We start from the raw sequence: 19,643 nt of genomic DNA, 5'->3' as shown, positions 1-19,643 counted from the left end.
TGGGAGGTTTTGTTCACAGAACTCAATGGAGTGATCGATTGACTCAATCAGACTCAGTTGTCATGTCACAAAGGTACTTAGCACTGGGGAAGGTGGTTAGCCACGAACAAATGGCTCTAGAAAACGTGACAATCAAAGGCCAAAATGTCACTCCTATCGCTATCTGTGGATTATTGCAAATAAACTAATATTTTCATTCTTCTGTTTGTGAGTGTTGACTTCCATATGATAGGAATTATTGGGCTCGGACCCTTTTCCAGCACCCAGAATCTGACAGTACACAGTGCCGCACACACTGTTCTCCCCTGTCCATGGCGCTATGTTGTCTGGTACCTGTTCAGTCTTGTGCTCACTGTCATATTGAAGGATGCCTGTACTAGAAGGCTAAGTTCACACGTAGTTTTTTTAGTCAGGATTTTGAGGCCGTATCTGCCTCAAAATCCTGACCAAAAACATTCTCAACACAAGCTCATTTTTCAGGCCGAGTTGCCTTGTGAGTCGGCCTGAAGACACTCCCTCCTCCGACTAGGCCCATTCATTGGGCCTAATCCAGAGCGGAGTGCGCGGCTGGCTTCCGCTGCAGTGCATCAGCTTTCAGTCGCGGCTATCCGATTGTTGGTCCGGAACCTCAGGTTCCCATCCAAAAATCGCTGTGCGAACTTACCCTAAGACTGCCTAGCTCTGTGTCCTTTATAAATTAAATCTGATTCCCTATGAGTATGAGGGCATGAACCAGTACCCAGATTAGTGCCTTCTGTACTATATGTGCCGCCAATATCTTTATGCGTATATTATAGGAACTTTTATTGACTAATGGAGGTCACATTTACAGCCGGTGTTATACATCTCTCCTATGTAAGAGTACTGATGAGAGTGCACACTTTAGTGACTGTTATGGTGCGTGCACATAATGTTACACTTATCGAATGTGGGGTTAACTATTGTACAGGAAAACATTCAGCCGCTCCCTTTGCTATTCTTTGTAATAATCTTATGTATAAGTTACCGGTTACAGAATATATTAAGAAAAATAAAGCCAATTTTTCACGTATCAAATAGCACTTATTTTTAATGTTTCCTGTCAGATTAAATAGTTATGGGTTTATCGGCCTGTGAACACTTTTCATGGGAAGCTGTAAAATCCACTTGGTGTCAGATCTGGGTCTCAGATATACATATAAGTATAATTATTAGGAATGACAGAAGTGCTCATACCTGAAATATATAGCACGTAAAATTCTTGGTCTGCTCAACTGTGAGGTTATGTGAATCTGGTGGGATTAGAAGTGCTTTCCCTAAAATGTCAAATAGCGATCAAATTTCCTACAAGACCTTCCAAATGTCCAAATTACTGTAGCGCTCGGTGACTAATTAAAATCCTGTCTCATATTTTTGCGGTAATTTCCTTCTGGGAATTTCTTTGAAGTCCAGATAGGCCACTTAATGTTTTGCTGCTGGGTGGGATGTATGACTTCCATGGTTAGAACGACTGTGTATTTCCTTCTGGTTCAATGAACATCAGTCTCCTTTGGAACATTGTTGCAGGTCATGCTTCCCATTAATATGTAACTGGCAACATTACTTTCTCAAAGTGCCTATGGCATCAAGCAGTTTTTCAGGCTAATTCCTTGTGCTAAGAGATTGATACGAGCTGTGGTTGTCACAATAGGTTTTGCTACTCGCTTCCTTTTTTTGTTTTCATTAGTCTTTCATCTATGGTGGAAATAGTGAAAGGTTAGGAAATTAATTAGCGGTGGAGCCGTCCTCTAGTCGTCAGCTCTCAGGCCTTGGTGAAAGCTACAATAGAACGCAGATATGTTTGATATTGGGTAAGAATACACAACGCATTTGTAGTGTTTGATGAGTAACTCAGTATACAATGACATCAAGCTATGCCAACCACTCAGTATATTCCAGTTTAGACCTCATCAGACTCCATCACCAATATACCACAGTTAGGTGAGTAAATAATATCTTAAGAGTTGTCTGAATTTATCAATTCAATACCCAGAAGCCCTGGCAATCAGCTCCTCAGCCACCATGTAAAGAGTTGGAAACAGACAATTCCGTATACTATGTAGTAGCCATATAGTAGCCTTTGCTCAGCCCTCATTCAAGTACAAGGTGTCACCAATACCAAATTCTTCACTTATCCTAAGGATCAGTCAAATATAAACTTCTGTCCAACTCCTTTAGGGACCATTACTAATAAGAGTAATGGACAGTCCGACAGATTTTCTGAAAATAAAGGACCGCTCTGTATCGCACTGAAGTCTAGAAACTGATTTAAACAGAAGATCTAAGAATATGCCATAATCGTACGTTGCTAAATTTGCTAAATTATATAATATATATTATATATAATATTATATAATATTATCTTCATCTTAAATAATGGTTCTCCACTTATAAAATTTGGTGCAAAATTTGGTAAACAATATTTCTTCAATCTGGTTTAATCTGTGCATTATTTGTGGTATTACGGAAGATGGAGCAATTGCAATTGTAGAGAGTCTACCACCACCAAAATCTCTTCCAAACTTTATATGTAGAATTAAATGGGTTTTCTAGTCTAAAAATATCCTAAGGAAAAGTAATCAATATTAGTTTGCTGAGGGTTTGACCCCCAGCACCCCCACCAGTCAGTTTATACTTTGAGATTGAAGCAGGAAGTGGACAGCTCCATTCTCTGTGCTGTGGTCAGAAAAGGTACCTGCAGATCTGCTCTCAGTCACTTTAGTAACTTGGTTCAGCCACTACAGAGGGAACAGAGCTGTATGCCTCCTACTGCATTTTCTGTGTATAAACTGCTGAGAACAGCTGATTTATGAAGATGCCGGGTGTCAGATCCTCACCAAACTGATAGTGATGACCTATATTTAGCATTTAGGTCTTCAATGTTTTTAGCCCAGAGAGCCCCTTTAATCAGGTTAAACAATTAATCTGCATTCTTATCTTGTACCTATTCTGAGATACAGCTTGCATTACAGTCCATAAAACAATTCTGCTGTGTCTGAAATCTCCAACAATTCTTTAATGGGAAATCACACCATTAAAGAACTATTGTCTTTACATCAAGCTTTGTACAGCCAGCAGAATTGCAAACTGAGGAGCATCAACAGAAATGTCCACGCAGATGATCAGCCAACCTGAATCCAGCTCCACAAACAGCCGATAACAAGGCACACTTGTGCCATTTATGTACACTGCTCAAAAAAATAAACGAACACTCAAATAACACATCCTAGATCTGAATAAATGAAATATTCTCATTGAATACTTTGTTCTGTACAGCTGATCCGACTTTGATGTAATGTCCTGAAAACATGTCAAAATGAGGCTGAGTAGTGTGTGTGGCCTCCACGTGCCTGTGCGACCTCCCTACAATGCCTGGGCATGCTCCTGATGAAGTTGTGGATGGACTCCTGAGGGATCTCCTCCCAGATCTGGACTAAAGCATCTGCCAACTCCTGGACAGTCTGTGGTGCAATGTGACATTGGTGGATGGAGCGAGACATGATGTCCCAGGTGTGCTCAATCGGATTCAGGTCTGGGGAACAGGTGGGCCCAATTCTTTAATCTTGCAAAAACTGCTGACACACTCCAGCCACATAAGGTCTGGCATTGTCCTGCATTAGGAGGAACCCAGGGCCAACCAGCATATGGTCTCACAAGGGGTCTGAGGATCTCATCTTGGTACCTAATGGCAGTAAGGTTACCTCTGGTGAGCACATGGAGGGCTGTGTGACCCTTCAAAGAAATGCCACCCTACACCATTACTGACCCACTGCCAAACCAGTCATGCTGAAGGATATTGCAGGCAGAAGATTGCTCTCCATGGCGTCTCTCCCTTGTGAGACTATATGCTGATGCGGTTGGCTCTACGGCACTGCTATGTATGGTCGTATAGAATAAATGGAGTGGTGTTACACATTTTCGGTCTGCCTCTCCATTTGAATGAGGGAACAAAATCCCCATTCTTGTGATCAATTGGACCATATCGATCAGCATGGGTCATTAAACGTAGGCCAACCCCTTTGTAAGAGCATTTTGCCGGTTATCGGTCTGGTGCTACATCTGTATCCTTTAATGAAACTACAGATTAGGGAACCCTTCGAATCACAGCAAGCTGAGCCTACAGATTGTAAATCACAGCAATTTTTCCCATGAATATGTTTCTGAAGTCTTTTTATTTGCCAGGGTAAGAAAATCCAACAGACAATTTGTTTCCATCCAAATACTGACTTAGCAACTTACGCAAATGGAAACCAGCGCCGAAATGACACGTGTAGGGAACGTATCAAGTCAAGTACACAATTTTTTTAACATGTTAATGACATGACAAAATTTATCAAAAAGATGCCCATTACATGCTAAATTTTGTGCAAATTATTCATCAACCTGTCCTTCCACAGCTCTTCTGTATTTTTTAATTCTAAATTTGTTATATATGTTTATTAATATATACTGTTTTTTAAATACATAAAATCAATCCCATTTAAAGGGGCTCTATCAGCAAAACTATGCTGTATGAGCCCCCACATATGCCTAAAATAATACCTTAGAAACGAATATGCAAATGATACTTACCCGTGCACGGTGGGCGGTCGAGCACTGTCGGACGTCATCTTGCTGTCATGCCTTCCTCTTCTTTCTTCTTCCAGTGACTCCCTTCTGTCCTGGCTCTTCCACGCCTTGATCTTCTGTTGTTCTGGAATGAAGAGGTTCGCAAGTGTATTTCTAAGGGGAACTAAGAACTATTACAGAAATGGCCCCGGAGCGTGCCCAGTAGCACTCCGAAGGGAGAGCTACTGCGCACGCGTGGGATTTGAACCAAACCCGCCGAAAGAACAGAAGATAATGGTGGGGAAGAGCCAGAACAGGAAGACGTTGTTAGGATCGGGTCCCACAGACTTCCCGTCCAGCGCATAGCGCCACCTGTGGGCCAATCCATCCCTCACCATCGGCGTTGTGCAGTGAGGTGTCTGGAATCTAAGTCCGGCTTTCAGCCCACTGAGCATGCTCGGACCTTTTGGAGCCGCTCAGAGTTCAAGTCCCATTTTGCCCATACTGAGCATGATCGGTGAGGTTATGGCCACCGCCCTGTTGGGCAGGGACTTGCCTCGATATAGTGTGAGCCGACGCCCACCTGGTGCTCACACTTTGACTACAAATACTTGAGTCAGGAGATCAGGGCTAGGTTCCTGTTAATGGCAGGTTGTCAGTGCTAGGGATCTAGTTAGGATTCCTTGGCTCTGCCAGTGGGAATCTGTAGGGCCTATTGTAGTGTCCATTTGTATTGTGGCTCCAAGCTGTTGTGGAGTCCTTGGTGTTGCTGACAGAGGTGACGTTTAACCCCTGGCAGCCTTTCCTGTGAAGCAGGTGCTTGAATCTAGCTCTCTGCTGAAGGTTTGCAGATCTCTATTGCTAGGCCTCAATTGGCTTCATCCAGCCAGGTGGACTTTCCCAGTGAAGTTAACTGGTGAGAGTTTGTTTCAGTCAGTTCACATTAGAACCGCACAAACACCACTGCCAGTGTAGTTAACTGGTAGTGCGCATTCAGACATACGGCTGCCCATCGGGGCTTGTGGATCTCGCTGCAGTGCTCTGCAGTTTAGCGGTTCTGTTTGTGTTAATTATTATATATATATATATATATATATATATATATATATATACAGAACTGTAACAGACGTCGCTAGAAGAAGAAAGAAGAGGAAGCCGTGACAGTAGATGACATTGGACAGTGCACGACCGCCCACCGTGCATGGTAAGTATAATTTGCATATTTGTTTTTATGGTATCATTTTAAAATGAAGGGGGGGGGGGTTAAAATAAAGGCTATTCAGGCATATGTGGGGCTCATAGGGCATAATTTTACTGCTAGAGCCCCTTTAAGTTGCACCGACTGTCACAAACAAAAATGCTAAATCCTGAGCAATGTGCAAATAGAAGATGAATCTGGGGATACTTGGAAATAGATCAAAAAGGTGCAGATTACACTTAAAAATTGTGGAATTGACTTGATAAATTCCCCCCCTGGACAGCCATCCCATGGTGAGCCTGTATTACATGGGTAATAATAATACTTTGAAAATGAGAATATATCACACTTTTTATGGAAAGGGAACATTCTTCTTAAACTGAAACGATATAAAGTATAAATCATATTGTTCCCACTGGGGTCGAAAGCAATTGTAACGGAAAAGGGGGTAAAAGTTTAGATATCAATTTTCATAAACTGAATAAAATATTACAGCTGCCAAGATGATCAGAATGAGATCTCTATAAATACTTGTGACTTTTTGCTTTTTTACAGATGCAGACAGTTCGTGTTTGGCGTTATGTTAAATCGCTCCTTTTAGAATAACTGGGGAATCAAATCCAAGTTATGCATTTCCTATGAGATTTTAATGCCAGCCAATATTGATTTAGGATGAGCCCAACTGGTTATAATGATTTCATGAAAAATAAATGCGTCCAATAAGGGAGCTATTAAATATGAGCCGAGGCAGATAACACTGGGTACATCGGTTTTCTGCCATTTTGATAAACAGAGCTCACATATACATAATTTATAGCACAGAGAACGCTATTTTCTTCCAACTATTGATAGAGCATTTACAATAACATTTCCGGAATAGAACTTGATTCTTTTAGGATATAAGAACATTGGACCTTCTGAAATAAATCCCTTGTTTCATCACAAGGGGCATAACTATAGGGGATACAGGTGTAGCAATCGATTCCAGGCCCTGGAGCCTGAGGGGGCCCAAAGGCCTCTCTAAAATGTAACAAAACATTATTATAGACGACATATGGTAAGTAGTGGCCCCATAACAGATTTTACAATGGGGCCCGGAATCTTCATTAGGTCTACTCCACCCTTGCTTTTTGGCTTAAAAACGACATCTGGAAACCCAAATATGTAAATACTAGTGTTGAGCGAGTAATATTTAGAGATGAGCGAACAGTGTTCTATCGAACACATGTTCGATCGGATATCAGGGTGTTCGCCATGTTCGAATCGAATCGAACACCACGTGGTAAAGTGCGCCAAAATTCGATTCCCCTCCCACCTTCCCTGGCGCCTTTTTTGCACCAATAACAGCGCAGGGGAGGTGGGACAGGAACTACGACACTGGGGGCATTGAAAAAAATTGGAAAAAGTCATTGGCTGCCGAAATCAGGTGACCTCCATTTTAGACGAATAGTGGATTTCAAATCCGGGTCATATGAGAATGTGAACTTTGTGACTATGAGACAGGGATAGCTGTACAGGCAGGGATAGCTAGGGATAACCTTTATTTAGGGGGGAATGTTATTAAAAATAACTTTTTGGGGCTCTATCGGGTGTGTAATTGTGATTTTTGTGAGATAAACTTTTTCCCATAGGGATGCATTGGCCAGCGCTGATTGGCCGAATTCCGTACTCTGGCCAATCAGTGCTGGCCAATGTATTCTATTAGCTTGATGAAGCAGAGTGTGCACAAGGGTTCAAGCGCACCCTCGGCTCTGATGTAGCAGAGCCGAGGCTGCACAAGGGTTCAAGCGCACCCTCGGCTCTGATGTAGGAGAGCCGAGGGTGCACTTGAACCCTTGTGCACCCTCAGCTCTGCTACATCAGAGCCGAGGGTGCGCTTGAACCCTTGTGCACACTCTGCTTCATCAAGCTAATAGAATGCATTGGCCAGCGCTGATTGGCCAATGTATTCTATTAGCCTGATGAAGTAGAGCTGAATGTGTGTGCTAAGCACACACATTCAGCTCTACTTCATCGGGCTAATAGAATGCATTGGCCAGCGCTGATTGGCCAGAGTACGGAACTCGACCAATCAGCGCTGGCTCTGCTGGAGGAGGCGGAGTCTAAGATCGCTCCACACCAGTCTCCATTCAGGTCCGACCTTAGACTCCGCCTCCTCCGGCAGAGCCAGCGCTGATTGGCCGAAGGCTGGCCAATGCATTCCTATGCGAATGCAGAGACTTAGCAGTGCTGAGTCAGTTTTGCTCAACTACACATCTGATGCACACTCGGCACTGCTACATCAGATGTAGCAATCTGATGTAGCAGAGCCGAGGGTGCACTAGAACCCCTGTGCAAACTCAGTTCACGCTAATAGAATGCATTGGCCAGCGCTGATTGGCCAATGCATTCTATTAGCCCGATGAAGTAGAGCTGAATGTGTGTGCTAAGCACACACATTCAGCACTGCTTCATCACGCCAATACAATGCATTAGCCAGTGCTGATTGGCCAGAGTACGGAATTCGGCCAATCAGCGCTGGCTCTGCTGGAGGAGGCGGAGTCTAAGGTCGGACCTGAATGGAGACTGGTGTGGAGCGATCTTAGACTCCGCCTCCTCCAGCAGAGCCAGCGCTGATTGGTCGAGTTCCGTACTCTGGCCAATCAGCGCTGGCCAATGCATTCTATTAGCCCGATGAAGTAGAGCTGAATGTGTGTGCTTAGCACACACATTCAGCTCTACTTCATCAGGCTAATAGAATACATTGGCCAATCAGCGCTGGCCAATGCATTCTATTAGCTTGATGAAGCAGAGTGTGCACAAGGGTTCAAGCGCACCCTCGGCTCTGATGTAGCAGAGCTGAGGGTGCACAAGGGTTCAAGTGCACCCTCGGCTCTCCTACATCAGAGCCGAGGGTGCGCTTGAACCCTTGTGCAGCCTCGGCTCTGCTACATCAGAGCCGAGGGTGCGCTTGAACCCTTGTGCACACTCTGCTTCATCAAGCTAATAGAATGCATTGGCCAGCGCTGATTGGCCAATGCATTCTATTAGCCCGATGAAGTAGAGCTGAATGTGTGTGCTAAGCACACACATTCAGCACTGCTTCATCACGCCAATACAATGCATTAGCCAGTGCTGATTGGCCAGAGTACGGAATTCGGCCAATCAGCGCTGGCTCTGCTGGAGGAGGTGGAGTCTAAGATCGCTCCACACCAGTCTCCATTCAGGTCCGACCTTAGACTCCGCCTCCTCCAGCAGAGCCAGCGCTGATTGGCCGAATTCCGTACTCTGGCCAATCAGCACTGGCTAATGCATTGTATTGGCTTGATGAAGCAGTGCTGAATGTGTGTGCTTAGCACACACATTCAGCTCTACTTCATCGGGCTAATAGAATGCATTGGCCAATCAGCGCTGGCCAATGCATTCTATTAGCGTGAACTGAGTTTGCACAGGGGTTCTAGTGCACCCTCGGCTCTGCTACATCAGATTGCTACATCTGATGTAGCAGTGCCGAGTGTACATCAGATGTGTAGTTGAGCAAAACTGACTCAGCACTGCTAAGTCTGCATTCGCATAGGAATGCATTGGCCAGCCTTCGGCCAATCAGCGCTGGCTCTGCCGGAGGAGGCGGAGTCTAAGGTCGGACCTGAATGGAGACTGGTGTGGAGCGATCTTAGACTCCGCCTCCTCCAGCAGAGCCAGCGCTGATTGGCCGAATTCCGTACTCTGGCCAATCAGCACTGGCTAATGCATTGTATTGGCTTGATGAAGCAGTGCTGAATGTGTGTGCTTAGCACACACATTCAGCTCTACTTCATCGGGCTAATAGAATGCATTGGCCAGCGCTGATTGGCCGAATTCCGTACTCTGGCCAATCAGCACTGGCTAATGCATTGTATTGGCTTGATGAAGCAGTGCTGAATGTGTGTGCTTAGCACACACATTCAGCTCTACTTCATCGGGCTAATAGAATGCATTGGCCAGCGCTGATTGGCCGAATTCCGTACTCTGGCCAATCAGCACTGGCTAATGCATTGTATTGGCTTGATGAAGCAGTGCTGAATGTGTGTGCTTAGCACACACATTCAGCTCTACTTCATCGGGCTAATAGAATGCATTGGCCAATCAGCGCTGGCCAATGCATTCTATTAGCGTGAACTGAGTTTGCACAGGGGTTCTAGTGCACCCTCGGCTCTGCTACATCAGATTGCTACATCTGATGTAGCAGTGCCGAGTGTGCATCAGATGTGTAGTTGAGCAAAACTGACTCAGCACTGCTAAGTCTGCATTCGCATAGGAATGCATTGGCCAGCCTTCGGCCAATCAGCGCTGGCTCTGCTGGAGGAGGCGGAGTCTAAGGTCGGACCTGAATGGAGACTGGTGTGGAGCGATCTTAGACTCCGCCTCCTCCAGCAGAGCCAGCGCTGATTGGTCGAGTTCCGTACTCTGGCCAATCAGCACTGGCCAATGCATTTCTATGGGGAAAAGTTAGCTTGCGAAAATCGCAAACTGACAGGGATTTCCATGAAATAAAGTGACTTTTATGCCCCCAGACATGCTTCCCCTGCTGTCCCAGTGTCATTCCAGGGTGTTGGTATCATTTCCTGGGGTGTCATAGTGGACTTGGTGACCCTCCAGACACGAATTTGGATTTCCCCCTTAACGAGTTTATGTTCCCCATAGACTATAATGGGGTTCGAAACCCATTCGAACACTCGAACAGTGAGCGGCTGTTCGAATCGAATTTCGAACCTCGAACATTTTAGTGTTCGCTCATCTCTAGTAATATTCAATCGAATACCTTGCCGGCATAGGAATGCGTGTAATCGACCGAACACCAAGGAGTTAAACGCTTTGAATATTCAATGCGTTTAACCCCTTGACGTTCAGCAGATTACATGCATTTCTATGCCCGCGAGGTATTCGATCAAATACTACTCGCTCAACACTAGTAAATACCCTGCAGCAGCACGAAACTTGAAGTTGACATGCTAGAAGCAGGAAAAGGGGGCAAATGTTCAAATCTCAATATTAACAATGACCAAATTCTGGTTGAACGATTTAGAACATCTGTGTTAACAGAAAAATGGGTTAATCCCCCATAATGCTCAGTCCAATAAAAATGGTATTTTACTGGACCTGTATTATTTTGGTGGCCTGTTTCAAAACTGAGATTTTTTTTTCTTTTCTTTACACCATCTCCAAAATGGCAGGTCTTGTGGGTGTTCCCAGTATTGCAGTGACTAATGCCTACCAAAACCGGCCCAAGGAAGAACAATCACTGAACAAGCAAGTGTCATGGATGTCCAAGTCTTATTTCACCTTGGGAGAGATGGCTTGACTATTTGGTCTAATCCCATAAAAGAGCTATTATAGGGGATAGTACTTAAAGGGATTGTCCCATCACAAGGATCCTATCTATACTGCTTGATAATGTGGATGTAAGACTTTTCCTAAATACATTGCTTCATCAAAACTGCTTTGTTTGTCCACTATCTTACTTTTTTTTTTTTTTTTACACATCCCTTGACTTATCTGGTCATAAGTCAAGTGATGTATCTGCTGCTCTGAGGGGGAGGGAGGAGGGGCAAAGTACACAGGAGCGAGCCTGGGGGGGTAGTTTACCCTTTGGGAGGAAGGGACCGCCAATACAGACTGTGCCGGCGTCTACACTCCCCGGCATCCGCCTCTCTATTACAGCGGATGCCGGGGAGTGTAGACGCCGGCACAGATGCCTGCAGCATCACTATGTGCCTGCCCTGCATGAAGCCAGCAGCGGCAGAAGCAATGGTGTTATTCCAGAGGGGAGGGGGAGGCGGAGGAGCGGAATAACAGGAGCTCCTGCCGCTGCTGGCTTCATGCAGGGCAGGCACATAGCGATGTTGCAGGCATCTGTGCCGGCGTCTACACTCCCCGGCATCCGCCTGTGAAGGCTACACTGGTCTCACTAGCTATGAGTGTGCACGCAGGGCCAGCGGCATCTCGCCGCTGGCTTTGCATATGTAACCCCGCCCACCAATGACGCAACAAAGCCGGAAGACAGAAGAATTTACAGCAACGAAGACTGGTGAGTATGCGACGTGAGAATACCCCTTTAATACACACAGAGCAGTATAAGGGCTACATGGCCATTCATTTTTTTTTTTTTTTTTTTTTTTTTTTGAAGGGTTGGTGGCCTCCCAGAGATACTTTAATGTCTTACAACTGGTTTGTGTGCAGCATCACCAGCCTGCACACTGTGAAGAGGAAAGGAGGAGTCGTCTCCCAGATCGGAATCTAGGTAAGGACGATGTGATGGGGCAGGGGGTGGTGGGCTTGCAGTGGGCAGGATAGCTTAGCTAGGGAGGGAGTCGGGGGGCTTAGTAGTGGGCGGGATAGCTTAGCTAGGGAGACAGGGAAAGGGGTGTAACAGAGTGAAAGAAAAGGGGTAGCAATGATATTGAGGTAGTGTGGAAGGTACACAGGAAGTTACATAGTAGTAAGCTAACACCTAGTAAACAAATGCAGAAGATACCAGGAGCTCCCACAGACACCTACAAATCACTGAAAATACTGCTAAAGTTTTATGGGTGTACTTTTAACCCATTAATAGCACTAACACACTTTAAAAAAAAAATTCTGGAAATCCCCTTTAATACAAAGTTGTGAAACAGTAGGGTTCTATTTCCCATTGTTACCTTTGCTACATTTGCTGATCAGTCTAACTTTACATTATATAACAGTTCTTGCCCCTTTCTTCTTCACACTGTACACTGCTGACTTTAGCTGCAACAAATCTACTTGCTATTTACAAAAGTATTCCAACTACTTTGCAATACTAGGCCTCATCACAGATGGAGATGACAGGGAGTACAGAGAATTAAACTAGGACTTTGTGGAATTGTGCCAGTGGAAACCACCACAGGATTAATGCTGGGAAGACCAAGGAGATGGTGGTGGACTTAGTAAGTGGAGTAGTGCTCCAAAACCGGTGGACATTCAGGGGATGGGCATTGAGATAGTCAAGACCTATAAGTACCTGGGTGTGCTCCTCAATAATAAGCTGGACTGGGCAGATCACCTGGATGCTCTGCACAGAAAGGGTCACAGCAGACTCTACCTGCTCAGAAGGCTGAGGGTTTTGGAGTCTAGGGGGCACTTCTTAGGGTCTTTTTCAACTGTGTGGTAGCATCAGCCATCTTCTTCGGTGTGGCCTACTGGGGGAGAAGCATACCAACCAAGGACAGAAAAAGACTTTACAGGGTGATTAGAAGGCCCAGCTCTGTCCTAGGGAACCCCCTGGATCCAGTATTGGTGGTGGGTGACAGAAGGATACAGTCCATGGTGAGCTCCATACTAGAGAATAACTCCCATCCCATATATGAGACCGTGATGGCACAGGGCAGCACTGTCAGTGACCGACTGCTTCACCCCAAATGTGAGAAGGAGCGTTATCAGAAGTCTTTCCTCCTCGCTGTGGTCAGGCAATAAAATCTACATAGGGCTAAGCGCAGATCACTCCGCACAGAGAACTAAATGATCCTGAAGTTGTGATATTCCTCCTACTATCTTCTTTCCTTTATCTTTTTATATGAACTTTTTTGTATGTTGTATTCATATTGTATTATCTATGCTGCTGTAATAGACTGAATTTCCCCATGGTGGGATTATTAAAAGATTATCTTATCTTATATGCTGATGATATCAGACGATCTTTACCTTTCATGGTTGTTCTGTCAAGGTTGCTTTTCTGGACAGCACTATATTAAAATCAACATTTACGATTGATCATTGCCTTGATCTAGAACCCGGGATATGCTTGATGAGTTGCAAAAATATTCCACATATTGCCAATGACTACATCTGATGGGGGCACAAAAAAAATCAAACACATTAAATAGAATTTTCTTTTTTTACAGATAGTTTCAGTTGGTGTGAAACATGTTCTTTCATGTCAAAGAAAAACCCAACCATCAGGAATAATGAAATGAAATCTAAAGATTTACATGACAAAAACTGAATATATGGCCAAGTTACAAAACGAAAACCTAGAAATGGTAATTAAAGTGAAGAACCGATAATATTGTCCTTACTGTTTATAAGTCTGTAGCATTTTCTGCATGTTCCTGAAAAATTCTTGTTTGAAATCCTACAAAGATGAATTAATGTACGGATTATTTCCATTTCTAATAGGTGACAGGTTGAGGGGCATAGCCGGAGGGCAGCACTTAAAAATCTATAGGGCACATAGAGAAGGCTCCTGATCCAGCCAGTTGTCTCACAACTCGTCACAGGATTGGGAAGAGGAGGAGGACATGACTGATCCCCAGAAACATGACTCCAGCTTCATGGTATCACTGGGACCTGTGAGCAGAATAGAGGATTCACACATCCTGTTTTCAAGAAAAGTTCCTGATTATAGAAGTAAAGGGGAGGGAAGGGAGGAATTTGGAGTCGTCCAGAGGCATCTCTAATGTTATGGGGGTGGCATGGGGGCAACAGGGGAATGTGCAGGTTGCGGTTCAGTTACTCACTGTCTGCATCCAACCCACTCACCGCTGTACCCCTAGGGACACTGACATATGCTGCCTCACCCATGCCTCACCTCAATGCAGAAGCAACCTGGGTAAAGCACAAAAGCGTTTTTTCAGGGTTTAACCTTAGTTGTAGTCAAGAGAAATTTTAATGTTTCAGCATACCAAGACATTTTGGAGAAATGTATGCTTCCAACTTTGTTGGAATAGTTTAGGGAATGTCCCTTATCTTCCAACATTGACTATGCCCTAGTGCACAAAGCAAAGTCCAAAAAGGCATTGTTGGGTAAGTTCGGTGTGGAAGAACTTGGCTGGCTTGGACAGAGCCCTGACCTCAACCCTATAGAGCACCTTTGGAATGAACTAGAATGGAGTTTGTGTGTCTAACTCCTGTGAAGGTGTGATCCTAGACGGCGCTGGAGAGCGACACAAATCAGGGTTAAGAAAGACCTTGACCACACCCATACCTGGGAAAAGGGACTCAACTCCAGAGGGAGTGCAAACAGCAGGAGTGCGCTGCTGGTGAACTGCAGGAGCAGATGTACAGTGGACCAGTTGGAGACAGACAGTTGGTCTGTCCCAAGAAGACTGGATTCCAGAAGGAGCCCAACTCTATTGAGAGAGTGCTGCTGGTGACCTGCAGGAGAATTGTGGACCAGTTGGAGACGGACAGGAGGTCTGTCCCAAGAGGACTGGAATCCAAAAGGGACTTGGCTAAGCTCAGTGAGAGCCAGACTGGTGAGAAGAAACCTCAGAAACCTCAGAAAAGTATCTTGCCTTTGGCAGATTAGACAGGGTTCCAGAAGTGAGGTATACCCTGTGTGTGGGTAGGCTGTTTGTTATTTTTGTTCTGCTATAAGCTGAATAAAGTCACTTATTTTGGATTGCCATTACCTGATCTGCTGTTTATTTAGCACACAGCGCCACCAACACCTCTGTTAAGTCCAGGAAACTGCTACCTTTGATGCTAAACTACCCCCAATTGTCACACTTCACAAATGTCCTTCTGGATGAAAAGGAAAAAAAAAAATTCCCCAATATAGACTCCAAACTCTTGTACAAAGTTATGCCAGGAGAGTGAAAGATGTTTCAGCTGCAAAGTGGGGACCAGTTCCATATTAATTCCTTTGGATTTAGAATGGGATGTTACATAAGCTCCTGTAGGTGTAATGTGTAGGTGCGGTGTCACTATATTGGGTTTCAGCTCCTTTCTTATTTTGTTTTCAGCACCATTATACTATAAGCTCCTATGTAGCTGTACAATTGTGTAATACATCCTTTTCGTTATGCATACATGCTAGACAAAGGAGATTTGATTTTATTTTCTTCCCTAATCTGGAAATGATTTACATATGAAAGAGATGTAGCCATGTTTTTCTATATGCATATGGTTTTATCAGGTTATGCCAGTGAAGGGGATTATATTTCCAATCAGCTAATGTTTTCTCTCCACATGTGGCCAACAATCTACTTACCATTGTTATAACTCGGGGGTATTATACGTTCTCCCAAGAGGTTTTTAAAAAAAAAAAAAAAAAAAAAAAAAAATGGAAAAAAAAATGTGTAGCAGATGGAATAACAATTTCTTAGATTTAGTAAGAATGAATGGCATGACAGTACTGGACTCATTTATTTTCTTTCTGGTGTAGAATTGAAGAAAGATTGTTGAAGTGTATTACGTATCAATAGTCTTCTTATTTCACAGAATTAAATTTTAAGGTTTGTCAGTCTATTTTTAAAATGAGAACCAAAACCTGAGAATAAAATAGTTTAGTTGTCTTTATCAGTGTTTTTGCCTTCAGCCCTTTGATCATACACAGTGCTTAAAGGCATCCTATTAGAGATGAGCGAACAGTGAAATATTTGAGATTCGATATTCGTTTCGACTAGAGCCTCAATATTCGACTATTCGATCGAATATTGAATCCCATTATAGTCTATGGGAAAAAATGTTCGTTTCAGGGGAAACCACTATTCGACTAAAGGAGAGCCATGAAGTCCACAAGTAGCAGGAGGAGAGTGTTTAGGAGGAGCGCTGTGCAGTTAAAGCGCACGGACCCCATTATAGTTAATATAAGACGAGCCTGCGGCAAATTAATGCTGGTTCTGCCGTAGGCTCGTTTTTGCTAGTTGGGAGAGCAGGCATCTTGTGGTTACGAGGGAGCTGACTTTTTCTCATAGAAATGCATTGACCAGCGTTGATTGGCAAGTGTACAGCATTCGGCCAATCAACGCTGGTTCTGCCAGAGGCTTGGCTATTAGGAGGCGGAGTCTAAGATCGGACCACAATGGAGACTGCTGTGGTCCGATATTAGACTCCACCAACTCACAGACGAGCCTCCGGCAGAACCAGCGTTGATTGGCCGAATGCTGTACACTGGCCGATCAACACTGGTCAATGCATTCCTATGAAAAAAGTCAGCTCCCTCGTAACAGCAAGCTGCCAGCTTTCCTGACTAGCAAGGATGAGCCTGCTGCAGAACCAGTGTTGATTTGCCAAATGCTATACAGTGTATAGTATTCGGCCAATCAACGCTGGTTCTGAATAGAATATTTACTGCGAATAGTTAGTAGTATTTGATTTTGAATACTGTAGTATTCAATCAAATACCTACTCGATCGAATACTACTCACTCATCTCTAGATCCTATCATTAAAATGCTATTTTTGTCCCCAACACGTAGCAATAGCCTTAACCCTTTCACTGCCAGGCACGTACACTGTACGTGCTCCCAAGGTGGCACTTCAGTAGCGGAGGACGTACTTAGTACGTCCTCCCTACTAATGCCGATATGTCTGGACTGCATCAACATATCTTGATGCTTTAAAAATGCATTTTAAAGAAGAGACTCTCATCTTTAAAATGATACCAGGGACTTGATGATTTTACTTACAGTCTTGGAGCCATTCACTGTTGAAAACACTATTTGGCATTGAGATCCAACTGCAGATCTCAATTCCCGACAGCGTTTCAACAGTGAATTTCTCCAAAACTGTACATCCAATCATCGAGTTCTTGATATCATTTTAAAGATGAGATTCTCCCCTTTAAAATGCAATTGAAAGCATCAAGATATGTTGATGCAGTCCAAAGATATAGAGCTCCAAAGTGTCCCCCCTCCTGTCTAAGCAAGCAATTTGCAATCTATAAAAGGAAAGGGAGAGGGACACGGAGCAGCCCAGCAGAGAGAGAGACAGAGAAACGATCAGACTCTCTGCATAACTTGTATGTGATAGCAGGAGGGGGGTGGCAGGGACTCTCTTGTCCCTATTAACCCTTCTCCTGCCAATCAGAGCATATACTATACATTTGTCTCTGATTGTCACATACAGTTATTATGTAATTCCCCCTGAGCTTTTCTAGTGGGGTATTTTTATGTTATACCTCCTGAACATAACCAGGAAGTTTATTGGCGCTGTGACCCAGACGTTTACCATTGTCCAGGTCGCAAGTCAAAAAAAAAAAAAGTCGCACCAAACACTTACACAACATATACATAAAGTCGCAAATAAAGTTTACATTTCACCCAATCCCTGTCCTGTCTATACCTGAGCTTTCTACAGTAAAATACGTCTCTAGTGATATCCGTTGCACACTAAAATAATAGTAATAACGATTATCACTAGAGATGAACGTATAGATTGCTAAAATTATTATAGGGGGATGGAAAATAACATTTTTATGTAACGTCCTATTTAATTTGCATGCACAAAATGGGATGGCGCATTTCTGCGATTTTGGCGATTCTTTAACACCTGCCCCTGTAAATATATACATGTGTGGTATGTATGAACTCCTCACATATTGCAGTTTTATGGACAGTACATTATGTTTGCAGAAAGGGATTTCTTGAGCCGCACTTTAGTGGCAAATTTGAATTTTTGCGCCATTTTTGCTAGCAATCTCTGTTTGCGGCAAAGTTGAATGAAGGTGATTGTATATATAAACTATTAAATTGTGTTTTTATATACGGTATGCTGTGTACTCTGAAAAAAGTTAGATTTTGGTATCACAGTCGCAGTTTGGTAGGTGCAGTATAGCTTTTTAACATATTAGTGAACAACAGCAAAATCCTGCTTGTCTTCTGTATTCGTGTTTTTGGGAGTCCGAGCTCTTGTTGTACTTGATGTTTGCAGTACATATAGTATATATACACATTGTATACACCATAAGCTATTATTTTAAAAGTATGTTGTATATGAATGTGAGATTGAACATGAGTTTTAGGTGCAAATATGTGTTTTAGCGTATTTTTTCAAAAAATTATTTGTGTTGGTCGCAAAGTTGCATGAAGGTGGATGTGGCTATCGATGACCCATTAAGACATTTGTAAATATTATATTTGTAATATTTTCAAAAAATATATAGGGTTTAGGGGTTCACTTACTTTTCATGGTGTGTAATCCCTACATTTTATAGGATGATACTTTTTTAACATTTCCAGCTTCAAAGTAGAATTTTGTTCCTTCCAGTTCTAGCGATTTTCTGAAGACACGTGCATGCGGGTTCAGGCCATAGTGATATGTATGAACTCTGCACATGTTGAACTCTTATTTTTAGGAGGTTTGGTGCATTTAAGTTTTTGTTTGGTTTCCGCTTTTAACAACTAATATACATTTATTTGCATTTTTTCATAAAACATTCACTTTAAATCAAAATTGCATGAAGGTGCCTGTTCGTATACAGTACCAAGTGGCATTCTGGCAATGCTGCAGGTGTCTACTTTAAGAAAATATATAGGTATGGGGGGGTTGGATGCTTTTTTAATGTTGCAATTTAGGTTTGATTTGTCCATCTCAAAACTGTGAAAATTGTTCTGGCTACTGGAGGTGCAAAATTTCCAGAGACCCTTGGCAGCGAAAAGGTTAAGAAAGGCTATTCTTCTCCTACCTTTAGATGTCTTCTCCACGCCTCCGTTCCATAGAAATCCCGGTTTTGCTAAATTATGTTTGCAGTGTGGTTAGGAACATTATTCTGCGGAAAAAGTCCACTACCATTGGCGAATACCACTGTCATGAAGGGGGGTATGTGGTCTGCAGTAATATTTGGCTAGGTGGTATGTGTCAAAGAAACATCTTCTTGAATCCCCTGCTACCCCCTCTACCTCACAGATTGTAAGCTCTTGCGAGCAGGCCCTCATTGTGTGAAGTGACTATTAGAGATGAGCAAGTACTGTTTGGATCAGCCGATCCGAACAGCATGCTCGCATAGAAATGAATGGACGTGGCCAGCACGCGGGGGGTTAAGCGGCCGGCCACCATCAAAGCGGAAGTACCAGGTGCATCCATTCATTTCTATGGAGCGTGCTGTTCGGATCGGCTGATCCGAACAGTACTCGCTCATCTCTAGTGACTATTTCTTTGTAATGTATATTTTTTTGTCTGTA

This window comes from Leptodactylus fuscus, chromosome 10 (assembly GCF_031893055.1).
Source record: "Leptodactylus fuscus isolate aLepFus1 chromosome 10, aLepFus1.hap2, whole genome shotgun sequence".
NCBI classification, from domain to species: domain Eukaryota; kingdom Metazoa; phylum Chordata; class Amphibia; order Anura; family Leptodactylidae; genus Leptodactylus; species Leptodactylus fuscus.
This window is presented reverse-complemented; position numbering follows the sequence as displayed.